Below are 15677 nucleotides of genomic sequence, written 5' to 3' on the forward strand. Positions count from 1 at the left end.
TTTTTTTAAAATCTTGTAAGCTGCCTTAAGTCCCTTCCTGGGAGAAAGGTGGTATAGATAGTAAGTAAGTAAGCAAATAAATAAATAAATATTCTCCTTAGGTCAGACCTGACCTTTAATACCATGTCCAGTTCTGGGCACCTCAGTCTAAGAAGAGTGTGGACAAGGTGGAATGGAATTATAGATGAAACCATTCCCAAGCAACATCAGCTAGAGACAGATACACTTGCACATCCTTGCTGTCCCACTGTATCCTAAACATGTTCAAAGTCAGGGCATGGTGGGCATTCTGGTCATTTTTACACCCTCTCTTTAGCTTTGCTGCGTTTGGGAAACGATGTTGGCTCATATATTTTCCTGCTGTGTGAATAGAATGCAAATTGTCAGCTAGTCCTATTTTAGCACATATCACCTCATTGCCCACTGGCTTAATGAAGTGCAGCTTTCTCTTGCAGGAATATATAGACACTATTGCCTGTGAATCTAATTCAACGTTTCACACCATGCAAGGTTGATGGTGCTGCCTTTGTTATTCAGCTAGCTGACTTGGCTGTCACATCAGGGAAACTCTTCAATAACTGCTCACATAGATTGGAGTCACCCTGAGCCATTGAATAAGAAATCATCCACATAATGCTACTGAGATTCTAACAGCAGCCAAGTCTGTGCAAAAGAAATTAAATAGCCCGTGGGCCTAAAGTATGAAATTGGGGTGAGTGGGGGGTGGGGAGGAGGGTAGCAAAGAAGAAATCAACTTGTCTGAGGGGAAAAACATTTCCAAAATCTGATGTATTTACTAGCTAGGGGAAATGGCATCCAAAACTGATGTTGTCTTTCTTCTACCCATTCTTGCCTTGGTGCTGCTAAACAGAATTTTGTTTACAGCAAGAGGCAGGAAAGATCAAGAAAGCAAACAGGGCTACCCCCAACACACAAACACACACTGCATTCAGATATCAATTTATACCACAAAGGAGCAGAGAGGGGAGCACAGTGAGCTAGAGATCATGGTTTGTAGTGGCGAGAACACATGCCATGGTGAGTCTAATGCAGAGGTGGAGCCTCATTTTAACAGAGATTATCAGTTTATCCAGTGCTTGGTGTGTAAGACTATGATGGAAAGCACATAAATATCCTTGTGTTTCCCACCACTATTAGGAAACTGTGAATGACAGAACCATCCCACATTTCCCCCCTAATTTTAAACAAGCAGCACAACTAATTGCAACATATGAAGCAGCATGCCTCACTAGAAAAGATGATAGTGCTTGGTAAAGTTGAAAGAGGCAGGAAAAGAGGGAGACCGCATTACACATGGGTTGACTCAATCAAGAATACTACCCCTCTGAATTCACAAGACCTAAACAGTGCTGTTGAAGGCTGGGGCTCCTGGAAGCCTCTCACTCATAGGGATGTCATACGTCAAAACCAACTTGATAACAATTAACATACTATTCTGAGACAGAACTGTTTGCAGTTCCAGGGCTTCCTAACACTTCATTTGATACCGAACACTGACATGCATCACTGCTAAGATAAAAACTAAGCTTCATTTTTGGGAAATTCACTCAGCAGATGAGCTTCAGTAGACGAAATGCTATAGCCCTTTAGCTGATGTTTTCCAGTATTCTTTCCCAGCAGATGGTAGAATCAGGCCACTAGACAATGAATTCTACCTGAACTACCCCAGAACTAATACACAAATATCCATGGGTGGACAAGTGATCCCTTGAGCTGGAATGCATCATCCTAGGTGAAGCAAAGGATAGATAGATCCCTAGAGTTACATAGAGAAGAATCAAACAAAGAAAACAGAATGGCACAGACATGACTCATTTTTCATTCTTGCAGGTATGACAACAGTACAAGCAAATGCTAACAGGAAGGATTATTCCACCAGTTTGCTCTCAGCTGCCTCTGTGTCTCTGAAATGCCAGGCTAAACTGTAAACCATCTAGCAGGGCCTTGTTTTGTTGTTATGTGCTATCAAATTGTCTTCAACATATGATGAATTTATGAGACCTCCCATGGACTCTGTTATTAACAGTCCTGTTTAGATCTTGTAAAGTAAAGGCTATGGCTTCCTTGACTGAGTCTATTCATCTGTACTGGCAAGGCCAGCCTTCTGCATACAAAACATGTATGCATGTTTTTTATGCCACTGGGTATCTGTTAGCCTTTTGTGGTAATGCTGATAAGGGAGTCACATCTACATGTTACTGTTTGCCTTCAAGTTGTTTCCACCTTATGGTGACTGTAAGCTTTGTTCAGAGGTGGTTTGCTATTGCCTTCCCCTGAGGTTGAGAATGTGTGATTTTCCCTGAACGAGACTATATGTGAAAAGGATCTAGGAGTCCAAGTAGACCACAAGTTGAACATGGGTCAACAGTGTGATGCGGCATCTAAATAATAATAATAATAATAATAATAATAATAATAATAATAATAATAATAGTATATTTCTAGCCCGCCCAATCACGAAGAATCCGGGCGGGTTACAACAGTAAAATACATCGTTACAATAGAGTTTTTAAAAAAAATCAAACCCTAGACCTTCCCCCCATTCCCAGTACTAAAACAGAATAAAACAGTAATAGTATAAAAACATTAAAGACATTAAGGACATTAAACAAAAAAATAGGCAGAAAGATAGGCGGGGAAGAATAGACAGATGAGGGGGCAAATATCTATATATCTGGGGAGGGTAACTAAGTTGGAAAGGCCTGCCGGAAGAGATCTGTCATCTAAAAAGGCCAATGCAATTTTTGGCTGCAACAATAAAAGTATAGTGTCTAGATCAAGGGAAGTAATAGTGCCACTATATTCTGCTTTGGTCAGGCCCCACCTGGAATACTGTGTCCAGTTCTGGGCACCACAATTTAAAAAGGACACTGAGAAACTGGAGCATGTCCAAAGGAGGGTGACTAAAATGGTGAAGGGTCTGGAAACCATGTCCTATGAGGAACTGGGGATGTTTAGCCTGGAGAAGAGAAGGTTAAGAGGTGATATGATAGCCCTGTTTAAATATTTGAAGGGATGTCATATTGAGGAGGGAGCTAGCTTGTTTTCTGCTGCTCCAGAGAACAGGACCCGGAACAATGGATGCAAACAGCAGGAAAAGAGATTCCACCTCAACATTAGGAGAAACTTCCTGACAGTAAGGGCTGTTCGACAGTGGAACACATTCCCTCGGAGGGTGATAGAGTCTCCTTCCTTGGAGGTCTTTAAACAGAGGCTGGATGGCCATCTGTTTGGGATGCTTTGATTAAGAGTTCCTGCATGGCAGGGGTTTGGACTGGATGGCCCTTGTGGTCTCTTCAAACTCTATGATTCTAGGTCATCCAGTGGGTTTCATGGCCAAGCTGGGATTTGAGTCTTGGTCTCCAGAGTTGTAGTTCAAAGCTCAAACCACTATGCCACACTGGCCATCTCATATATATTTTTGAAAAATGCACACAAACACATGTTAGTGAATGGGGAAAATGTGTGCATTAACAAAAAATGCATGAAAACCTATATATTAGGACAAAGATGGGGGGGGGGGGGGAATGGCAATTTAGTGTATATATTTCATCCATACATAATGTATATCCTGGTTTTTCCCCAGAATGGGTCCCAAAGTGGTTTAGAATAATTTAAAACAAAGTTCAGCCAAAAAATTATTTTGTTGTTGTTATTGTGGGCTTTCAAGTTGTTTCCAAGTGATGGTGACCCTGAAGCAAACCTATCATGGAGTTTTCTTGGCAAGATTTATTCAGAGGAGTCTTGTCATTGCCTTCCTCTGTGGCTGACAGCACGTGACTTGTCCAAGGTCAGCCACTGGGTTTCATGGCTGAGCGGGAAATCGAACCCTGGTCTCCAGAGTTGTAGTCCAACACTGACGCCACTATGCAATGCTTATTCTGTACTTATAAAAGTAAAAAACAAAACAAAACAAAAACCCGAAAACAATTAACAATTCTGTTAAAAAGCATAAGGTTAAGAACAATTTAAACACATTTGATACACAGTTAATAAGATAAAAAAATAGCATGGCACTTACAATATACCTTTCTGTCCTGTGACTTAAGAATCAAAGGCATGTCTAAATAAAAAGATTTTCCTGCTGGCAAAAAGCTAGCAGAGAGTGGAGCAACCCACGTTGGACTTTGTGTGTAAGGGAGTTCAACAGTTTGGAAGCAGACATAGAGAAGGCTGTTTCCTCTTGGAAGTCTTGCACATGTTGTTGTACTTTTTCACCATCGTGCACAATGGGACAGTAGTGGGTACACTGGCAGATACACAACTGGTTGCCTTACTTTGGTATTCAGCAATAGAATGATGTAGTAAAACAATCATATAATTACATGACTGTACATTTTACATTGTGCAAACATGGTGTACAATCTTAGCCTTTGCACAGAACATAACAGGTGGCCTCCATATTTATTCACAATAAAATAAAAACATTACAGAAAACCGTCTCCAAATGAACTTCTATAAGATTCCTCTGAGGAAGACTGTTAATGTGAACTGCATCAGGCATTCCACATAATAAGCTTTTAAAAAAACAGCTTCTGAGTACTTTTTAAAGGGATATATTCCTCTATTTTTTTGGTGACTCAAAAAGCCTGACCATCTAAGTACAGCAATGGAATGGTGTCTCATGTTCCATGTCCAGCTGTGGACATAAGACAGAAAAGATGATCTCCAGCATTGTCAGTTGCCAATTCATCCTTCAGCCGTAATATATGCTGTTTGAATGAGTATTCTCCTGGTGGTTTAATCTACAGGACTATGAATTTGGAAAAGTTCAAGGGAAGAAGTTATGAAAGAGAATATCTAATTGAGATATTAGCCTACTTTTAGCTTTACTTTCCGAATGAATATATATACATGTATGTATATATCTAAAGTCTGCAATTCAGGGGGAAAATAATTGGGAAACCTGTACAGGATATGCAATTAAAGGTTGTGTTTCTGAAAAAAGCTGTAGCATGACTGTAGGTTTAACACAGAGCCTTTGAAATCCACATGAATGCTTGCTGCGTGCTCTCATCCATTTCAGAAAAAACTGCATAAGTTACTAAACAACACTGCCCAATCTTTCTTTGACACATTCCCTTCATTTCCTTTAGGAGAACCATACTCATCCAGATAAAGATGAATTCCCGTTTCAGACTATCCTTCAAAATGTGGAAACCCGAAAGGAGGAGAAATATTTTGAAGCTTGTCACATTTTTTTCCTTCCAGTGGCAGCTGTTGCAATGTGAAATGGAAACTGTTGATCCTCTGGGAAGCAAGGCACTGGGGTGTGTGTGTGTAGAAGGGTGGAGGGGAACAATAGACTGAGAAACTGACATTCTGCTTTGTTCTGAGCAACCATCCCTGCTGTTTCTTTTGTCTGTACGATTTAGAAGTGGTTCTGTGTTGTCTTTTGGGGACTGCAACAGGTAAAATTAACTTCCCCAGTATATCAGGGTAGTTATATTTTAAATGTTTGGTGTCATACCCTGCCAGGAAGAGACATTCTCTGATGAGGCAGGAGAAGTGGACAACTCAAATAATGGGCTCCAGTCAAAGTCATAGGTGGTTGGTAGCCCTGCTTTGTGGCCAAAAGAGGTCAGAAGCCCTGCTTTGGGAGTAAAGCCTGAACCATCCTTTGTAGAACCTAATGAAAAGGTATCAGAGATACTGCACTTTTCTGGATGTTTGAGGCCAAGCGGCAGCAATAAAGTGGTATGCTTTAAAAAGGAAGTGCTAAGATAGTTAGGCCAGCTGTACTGATTTATAGCAGGCTATTAAGTTAGCACAGACAAAGCTGTGAGATTCCAAATCACTGTCTCAGTTCAGCATTTTATTACATTCCATGTTGCCTCATTTTCTGATCTAATTTTCTTTGGCTTGCTCCTTAGACTCTTCTCTTCAGTGACTTCCTGCTTGGCTTTGGACTACTTCAGACTACTTCAAGGTTTTATGCTCAAACCTTGGACTGCTTTGGCTGTCTTGCCTTGACAGCCTTCATTCTCTGACCCTGTTCTGGCTTGGTTTCTCCATTGCTTGTTCGCTTGAACCACATATGAACTATCCAGGGCACCTATTACCCTGAATTTGATTTGATTTCCTTCAGGAAAAAAAAATTCAGACAGATTTATTAATTTATTTGTTTTCCCATTTTTTCATTAAAAATAGACACTCAAGATGGCTAACAACAATAAAATACATATCATAAACAAAATCTTGATCAAAACGTAGCATAAATGATTGGCCAAAATCCAATTGCTAGTTAAAACTAGAATGGGTCCACTGAACCAAAGGTACTTACTTAGATGTTGACTTGCTGAGTTCCAGTTAATTTACTGAAAGCCTCGACAGACAGGCATCAAAGGCTAGCATTGGGGTAGAGTGGGGGTGTGGTGTTTGCACTACACATGCCCCGACTATTCCCCATGCTGGCACACTCCACCACACAGCGGGCGGTGTCATGACACTCCTCTGGAGCTGCATCCAGATGACACAGCACCAAAGGAACTGTGGCACTGGCGGCTATGGTGCCCTTTCCATGATGCAAAAAGGAGCCAGTTTTTGCAGCTCCCTTTTGTGCCTTGGAAGGGTCAGCTCAGAGCTGTGGCATATAGTTGCTGCAGCTCTGATCTGGCACTGAAAAGATCAGCTGCAGGCTGCCTCTTAGGGGTCATCTGTTCAGCCCCTCAGTCAGCTTGAGTTGGGACTAACAACTGGATTTAGTCCAAACAACCTGAAAGCATAACACTAGACAACATTACCAGCTCTCAATTGGCCTTTCTTCAACAGCAGACTAGCTTACCTGCCAAAGTCTTATATGAGTTGAATAAGAATATTATTGCCTACTGGTGAAAGAACAACAAAGAACGTATAAATCTGGCTTTCCTTGATGGGAGTATCTGTCAAGTTATCCATCTTCTGCATTCTCACCAAACATGTCGCTCCTGGTGGTAGGGTCTACATGGAGAGGAATATTTCCTTGGGCAATCTTTGTCAGGACCAGGGGTAGGCAACCTTTTTGAGCCGGGGGCCGGGTTGCTGTCCCTCAGACAACTGGGGGGCCGAAGCCAAAAAACAAATAATTAAATAATTTATTAAAAATTAAATAAATAAATAAACCGGGACAAGTGTAGGACACAAATGTCAAATGGAGGACACTTTTTTGTAAAAATGGAGGACACGCAAAAAATTGGCTGATTTTTAAAAAAATGTTAATATAAATGCATGTTTTGGAGGCTTCTATAGACAATTGCCCCCCTTGCCCACCTCCTCCTGATAGGCCAAAGGCCCCACGCCCTCACGCGAGAGGCCAAAGGCTCCGGCGGCAATCGGCGGCAGGACCAGGCGGGGGCCAGTCCCAAGGCCTTGCCGGGCCGCATCCGGCCCGCGGGCCACAGGTTGCCTACCCCTGGTCAGGACCATAGTAAACAGGTTTGATAAAATGACAGTGATGTGGCCACTAGGGGGAGCTGTTGTGGAAGTAATTTACAGCTCTAATGGCAGTTATATATATCAGCATTCAAACAGTGAATCATTGGAATGTTGATGCAACTGTCAACTGTCGTTCTCAACTGTCACTGAGGGAGAGTGAGACAGTTGGTCCTTCTGAGACAGTGTGTCAGTTATGACAGTTGGTGTTAGAGTAACTGCCTCTGTTTTGTTGTTATGGTTGTTTGGTTGGCAAAGTAACTTACTTATTAAAGTAATTTATTTATTAAAGCCCTTGTGCAGAGTGAAGGCTTGAAGTGCTCTTGTTATTTCAAAAGCTGGGAGCTTAAGGCCGTTTGCAGTGCTGAAGGAATATTTTCCTTCTTGGCCTGAATACCTTTGCAGACATCTCTTCAGATTCCTTCTCCCTGGCGTCCTGTCGACGTGGTTCAACTCAGTAGGTGGTCGTGGTGGACACAGCACGTCTTTCCACACCCTAACAATCTTTTGTAGGAAAATGTATTTTCTGTAATCTGGTCCCATACATTAATATTATCACTTTCCCTGAAAAATAAGTCTGTTGACATATGTGTAACACAACTCAGGACCAAAGTTTCAAACAGTTTCTCTTTCCAGGCTTTGGTGTAATTGTTAGTTTTCAACTTTGGGAGCTCATTGTGATAAGCCCCAGGACCTTGACCCAAAAGGACAGTTTATAGCTACAACCTCATGTAAAGTCCAAACATCCATGGAAGGGGCTTGTTCTATATACAGAAAAGATGGCATCATGGTTAGCATGTTGGGTTTTGGCTGAGGAAACTTGTGATCGTATCTCTGATACATTTCAGCTAGGTGACCTTGGGTCAGTGACTCTCTGAACCTAGTATTATCTCATAGGACTAAATGAAGTTAAAGTGGTGTATCCGATTTCCCTGATCTCAATGAAGAAAAGACAGATAAAAATATAAAAAAGAAATATAAAAATGGCAACAGTATTAATCCACCATGAATGAAGTACATAGCTTGCTATTTCACAAGCCCATGAGGCTCATTTTTTATGGTTTATAACAGATGGTAGTTTTACTTCTGTTTTTCTAACATATCTTTAATGTAATGCCAAATTGAGGAGGATCTGTCAGTTACCTTGGTACTCTAGCAGGTGATGTTATGAGCCCTACCCTGAAGGAAGTTATAGAGCTGAACGCCTTGCTACACCACTGTTTCAAAGCAATTTGGCACAAAAATGATGAAATCCTGCCATTGCAAGCTAGAAGTCATATTATTTTTGTTGGTGGTGATCCCTCATCTGCTTGTGTTGCCACTATAGGTTATGCAATCCACCTGACCTCAACAGTTACATTGTCTTCTGACTTATGTTCACACTATTACTATTTTTCTAGTTGCTAGGTGCCATCTGAGCTAAAAGCAGCACCTCTCAGTTCTCTGTAGAATTGCCCTGTTTGAACTCTCATGATTGCAATGTGAATATCTTTCTGGAAATGTATGTTCTAAGGCTCTGGAGAGTCATTGGATCACACAGACCTTGAAAAGTTGTTGGTCTGGGACACGTCCTGAACAAAAAGATATTCCTGCCTCTAGTATCTTCTTTCATTCCTGGTGCCTAATTCATAATTCCTGGCTTTCTGAGCCACCAAATCATAAGGCTCACAGGGAATACTGGTTGTTGCAGAAAAACACACTAGTAGGATAGAAGCATAGTAATCTTCACACCAAGTAAAGCAAAGTCATGTTCAATAAGGCAAAGGGATATCACTGATGGCAGAGTCAGTGCAAATATATTGATACCTGGTGCAGATAATTAAAAAAAATACTCCTCTCTTCAACAGCTTTTTCCAGGTCTGGCAGAGCTTTTGGATGAGCAGGAAAGAGAGAAGATTCATTTTTTCTCCTGACAAACACACCTGCCATACCTGGAAGGCAGCCTCTTGCCACCAATGCACTGGGTGACACCCACCCCTAAAGTTGTCACCTGCTGCAGTCCCTACTCCCCTAATGACACTCCTGGGCAGCAATTATAGGGTCACACTGAGTGAAGCATAGTGATGATCAGGCAAGGTAATGTGTTTGTCAGAACCTCGGACAGCATTCATTAGAGCACAAGAGCAGAGAACTTGCAATTTTGAACCTTCTGAGTCAGGTAAAACAAATCGTTTAACCTGAAATGACTAAGAACTATGGACAATGATTCCCCAAGAAGTGTCTCCATCTTGCCTGATGGTTTCCCTGTTCTTCAGAGTGCAGGTGAGACTAAAGAACACGACTCACCTTTGCCACCTCTGCCTACAGTAACCCTGTTTCTAGTCGACATCTCCAAACATCTGGTATGGAAGTGTTGGATCTGGAGTACAAGCCGTGGATCAGCATGTCTTTCAGAAAAAAACAAAAACAGAGGTCTTACATCTGGGAGGGAAGAGTATGATGATTTCCCTCACCAAAATGTGATGTTATCCTGATTTTGATTCCAAAGTGTCAGTGCTTAACCTCATATTGAAGAAAGGAAATCTTTAGGTTGTATCCATGACAACTACCTCTCAGAGAGTTAAGGACTGTGTGCGAGTGTCCACCCAGTGACAGATCCTCATTCTGAAGCAGACCAAGCAGGCAGGTGTGCTGTCACAAAGCAAGCTCATCTGGTTTCCCCCTGCCAATCATGTTGACATCAACATAATTACAAAGGAAATAGTTATGTTGCCTCACAATGCAAATTGAAAGTGATTGCATTTGTGGCAAGAGCAAAAAAATCCATCTTTTTGTTTTTAAAAAATAGTCTATTCTTTCCAGAGGTAGAAACTATTTTCTGTGTTGATTTGCCTGAGGCCTAGTATAGCCAGGTGAGGGGTTGTAAGAAGTTTCCTATAATGCATATGCTTTTCTACCTGACTTGATATCCCAGGCAATTCTCATACTTTTAAAAAAGTATTACTAAAACAGTAAGGTATTTTGACTTAAAGAAATGGTTGTGATTTCAAACCCTTTGTGTTGGGGTTGGAACACCTTGGCCTTTCAAATGTTTTGGCCTAAAGCTCCCACCAGTCCCATTTGGCATACCAATAGTAAGGAACTGGAGGAACTGTAGCTCAAACAAGTACTGTAATTTCCTTCTAGAAACAGACAGGGGTTGCTTTGCTGGCAAAGGATGCTATATAATATGTAAATGTGGCATCATGTGATTTTGGGTAAAAAGCAATCCATCAGAAATTATGTTTCACTATGTTTGCTGACCTTTATCATGCAGTTATTGAGGATCTGGTGATTTATTTTGACATGTTTTTCATCTTTGAATTGTACAAATTCAGAACAGTCTCTAAGGTAACATGTTTTTCATTGTCTAAAGTATACAAATTTGGTGGTCAGGTTTTGGTTCAATTGTCATAAAGGCAACGTAGCATAGGGAACAATTGCCAAATGACTAGAAGATGTAATACTCTGAAGCAGTCAGAGTGAGTGCAATGTTTCCACACCATCAGAATCCTAATGGAGGAGACAGTAGCTGTCAGTCTCTGAGATCTGTAGGAAATTCAAGTATTTCTTCACACAGTGCATTCACTGTAGAATTCACTGCCACAGGCCAAAGTGATGGTTGCCAGCTTGGACAGCTTGTAAAAGGAAATTGGGTAAACTCATGGAGAATGGGTCTATCAGTAGTTACCAGTCATGGAGGATATATGTTCTCTCTAGTACTAGAGGCAGTGTTTTTATGAAACACAAACAGGAGGGATATAGTTGCACTCTTGTCCTGTCTGTGAATGTCCAGCAGACATCTGGTTGGTTACTGTGTGAACAGTAACTTGGTTGGAACTTTAGCCTAGTTCCTCTTATATTCCTCAGACATTTTGCAGCATCTTTGTCAATCCAAAGGGATGGGGTGCATTGAAAGGGTTGAAAGATGGCAGACAGGCCCGCAGTTGTTGAGGAATCCAGTTGCTATCACAAGAACACTGAAATGGGTGAGAACAGCTGCAAAAATGATGAGATGCAGCTTGCATGAAACTTTCCCTCCCTGCCTTAGAGCCCCCCACCATCCTGAACACACCAATCACATCTGATTTTGAAAGATAAACTGTGCCAGGCCTGCTTAATAATTGGATAGTAGACTAGTAATTATACCAGAGAGGTAAGGCTAGGAAAGAAATCGGCTTGAAATCTTGGAGAGTCATTGCTGCCACTCATCAAAACTGAACTAAATAGACCAATAGTTTTAAAACCGACAGCTATGTTCCAGAGTCACAACTTTGAGCTGAACATTCTTGTAAGAGGACCTCTGGTCTCTTATGTATCTTCACTTGGGTAGGTGGCTGAGGACCACTCTGCTTAAAGTGGCAAGGATTTTGACGAAGTTATGTTTATCTTTGAACTTTACATGTGACTGCTCAACTATTTTAAATACTTCAGGACACTGTTAGAAAGAACCATTTAAAGACAGTGATGTGGATTCAAGTTGTTTTCATTTAATGCTCGCATTTCAAGTTAAATGGGTGAGAGCTAACTGGAATATTCATTCAATCATCCTCTTTCACCAGCAGTACTAGCAACTGGTGCTAGGAACACATTTTCTGTCCTCATTCCTGTGCCTGTCTACTTCTGAAATTGCCAAGGTGCCTCCATTCCACTTTGCAGTTGCAGAGAAAATAACAGGAGTCCAGCATTCATGAAGCAGACTTAGCTTATGAAAGTCTACAGAAGCTTATGCTACCAACTTCTTTCTCTCAGTTAATCTCAAAGGTGCTACAAGATCCTTTGGTATACCAATCAAGACTGACATGGCTACAGGGACATAGCCAGGATTTTAGGAAGGGGTGGGTCCAGAATAAGTGCCACCATTATATTGGGGCTTGGGTGCGGCGGCGCAGCAGCACGCACCATTCATTTTTCTAACGGAAGGGGGGGGTCCGGACCCCAAGAATCCCCCTCACCCCTTGGCTATGTCCCTGATGGCTATGTCCCTGATGGCTATGGCGGGTTACAGACCGCCCATTTGGGGCGGTCTGCACCCGCCCCTTTCCCCGGTGTATTGGGGCCTCAGCTGCCAGAACGGCAGCCGCTGAGGCCCCGATCCGCCGCTTTTCAGGCTGTGGGGAAGCGGCAAAATGCCGCTTCCCCACAGCCTGAAAAGGGGTGTCCTTGGGGCTTCAAGCCCCAAGGACACCTCGCGGTGGCGGGGAGAAGGAGAAAGGGGCCGCTTGGCCCTTTTCTCCCTTGCTTCGCTGGGCGCAGCCATCTGAGGCTGCGCCCAGTGACGCAAAGCAGCGCCGCAAACCAGGAAGGAGCTCTGAAACAGAGCTCCTTCCTGGCCCGCGCAAAGGGTGCACTAGGCGCCCTGGCGTGGAGCGAGGACGTCACGTCCGCGTCACCCCGCCTCATGGCGGCGGCCGTCTGGAATGGCTGCCGTCATTTTTTATGCACAGAGTGCGTATTAGGGTTAGGGAGGTGCGGAAGCACCGCACCTCCCTAACCCTAGTACGCGCTCTGCGCGTACTTTAATGGCGGTATGTAACCCGCCTATGTCTTTGAATTTTACCAGTTGTAATGTCCAGCGCATGGAGGGATACCTAGAAAAGCAATCTTACTTCCAAAGCACATGTGGCATGCAGGTGGGGCTATTTCTCCCTTCCTTTCACCTCCTCAGGTTTCATGCCAACATCCTACACCCACCTGACCACCACCAGTGACCCCACTGGCCATTTTGGGGAGGGAAGGGTTCTGTGTAATAACAGCAAATGAAGACAATTTAAGAGGAAAGCCAAAGATGTTTTGTAGGACTATATGGAAGGTGGAGATTAGGAAGTTTTTGTATTAATAATTATTAATATCAGTGTTGTAATGTTGGAGTGAATGTAGGGAGTGGGGAGATAATTGGTATGTCTGTAGGTTATGTGTGTTATTATGTCATTAAGTTTTATTTCCCACGTTACTCTGTTGTATGTAATATGTTGGTTTATTTTATTTAAAGTGTTATGATGTATTATGTTGAAATTGTTTACACAAATAAAAATATAATAAATAAATAAATAAATAAATAAATAAAAACACACTCCCTCAGAGAGTGGTGGAGTCTCCTTCCTTGGTCTTTAAGCAGAGGTTGGATGGCCATCTGTTGGGGATGCTTTGATTGAGAGTTCCTGCATGGCAGGGGGTTGGACTGGATGGCCCTTGTGGTCTCTTCCAACTCTATGATTCTATGAAATAAATAAATAAAATGGTCTTTGCCTGCTGTGAAAGGACAGTAGAAAGGGGGGACAGTTTAGCCTCTTGTGGGAAGGAGTTCCACAGCCTGGAGCAGTCACAGGCAAGGCCTTCTCACATAGCCTCACCAAACATGACTATGATGGTTTTTCTGGTGCTTCACAAAACTACAAATCCCAGGATTCTGTAGGAAAGAGCCATGGAAGGTAAAGTGGTGTATGCATTATTTCTTCAGTGTAGATGCAACTAGAGCAAGAGAGAGAGAGAGAGAGAGAGAGAAAGAAATTTGACACTGACATCTAGATTTTTATTATGTAGGGAAAGAAACATACTACTGTTCCCTCCTACTTCCATAATTTGCGATAATCCTCTGCTTTGAAGCCAAACTTCAAAATCAACTATACAGATGCGTATCTTCTGACTTCATATTGTCTGCTTTGTCCTTTAGTAACTGCCCTTAGAGAATAACTAACTACTCTGGAAGTCCTGGGGTTCTGTAGTTTGGAGAGGCACTAGAGCACTCTCGCAGATATTTCTAAATGAGGCCATCTGTGCTGCAGAAATAATCCAGTTTGACATCACTTTTTAAGGGCTTGGCTCAATGTAATAGAATTGTTAGAACTGTAGTTTGTTGTGGCACCCGAGCTCTTTGACAGAGAAGGCTAAATGTTTCACAAAACTACAATTCCCAGAATCCCATAGCATTGTCAGTTAAAGCAGTCTCAGACTGGATTATTTTTGCAGTGCTGATGCAGCCAATATCCCTTCCTAAACCCCAATCTCAGGATTCTATAAGATGTTGCCATAGCAGTTAAAATGGAATCGTAGTGTGATCATTGTGTAGCATGAATGGTTTGGTGCTTTAAACTGGTTTCATGTTTGAGCTTGGGGTTAAAGAAATATTCAAGAGTCTTTTTTTAAAACCATATTTTCTTTATCTGGTATCTTTTTATCTTTTAAATCTTTTTATACTACAGTTTTGCTTTGATTGGTTTCAGTGGACTGTTGAGTTCAGTGTTCATTTTGCCCCTGAGCATTATGCAATTGGATAGTTTGGAAACTGTCAGGAAGGAAGGAATGGATCAATAAAATCCATAGGTCACCTAAATGGGATGCACTATTCTCTAATCCCATCAAACTTTTCAACAAATGGTAAAACAGCATGCTTATTAACAGCTATCTTCAAAATTGTCTGTTAAGGCACAGCAAGAAATGTCTGCAAATTGTAACCAGGACATGCAATTTCAGTCTGACCACCACACAGAAAAAGTATTTCATTATTTAAATTGGATCATATTGTCCCTCTCCTCCTGTCTCTTCACTTTGGTACCATTATTGGTTCTTCTCACATATAAGAAAAGTACAGCTCATAGAATTCCTGATAATAACATTTGTGAAAATGTCAGTTCAGGCTGTGTGGCAAAGGAAGACCAGCCTAAATGTTCTAGCATTTTCACATGTATTTAGGGAGCTATAATGATATTCTTGAGCTTGTTCAGCTTATGTAGCATGTGGTGAGCAGTCTGGCGACTAGGTTTTAAAAATAAATAAATAAATCTGATTCTTTCTTTAGCCTCAGGATCCATACAAATTGTTAGTACAGAATAGATAAAACATATAAAATGTGCACCATGCTGAGTTGATAATTGATTTGACACAAATTATAAAATCTGATGACTTCATTATCTTCCCTGTCAATAAAGAAGTCAGTGGGAGTGGGGAGTAAATGACTCTCTCTCTCTCTCTCTCTCTCTCTCTCTCTCTCTGTATATCTGCATGTATATTATTATTAGTAGTAGTACTAGTATTAGTATTAGTAGTATTATGTATATTATACATGTTATATAGTACGTCAGGTTGAGTATCCCTTATCCAGAATTCCAAAATCCAAAACATTTTTCGTGGGAGGCTGAGATACTAACACTTTTCCTTTCTGATGGCTCAGTGTACACAATATTGCATAAAAGTACCTTCAGGCTATGTGTATAAGGTATATATATATATATATATATATATATATATATATATATATATATATATAT

This window comes from Sceloporus undulatus, chromosome 1 (genome assembly GCF_019175285.1).
Source record: "Sceloporus undulatus isolate JIND9_A2432 ecotype Alabama chromosome 1, SceUnd_v1.1, whole genome shotgun sequence".
In the NCBI taxonomy this organism is placed as follows: domain Eukaryota; kingdom Metazoa; phylum Chordata; class Lepidosauria; order Squamata; family Phrynosomatidae; genus Sceloporus; species Sceloporus undulatus.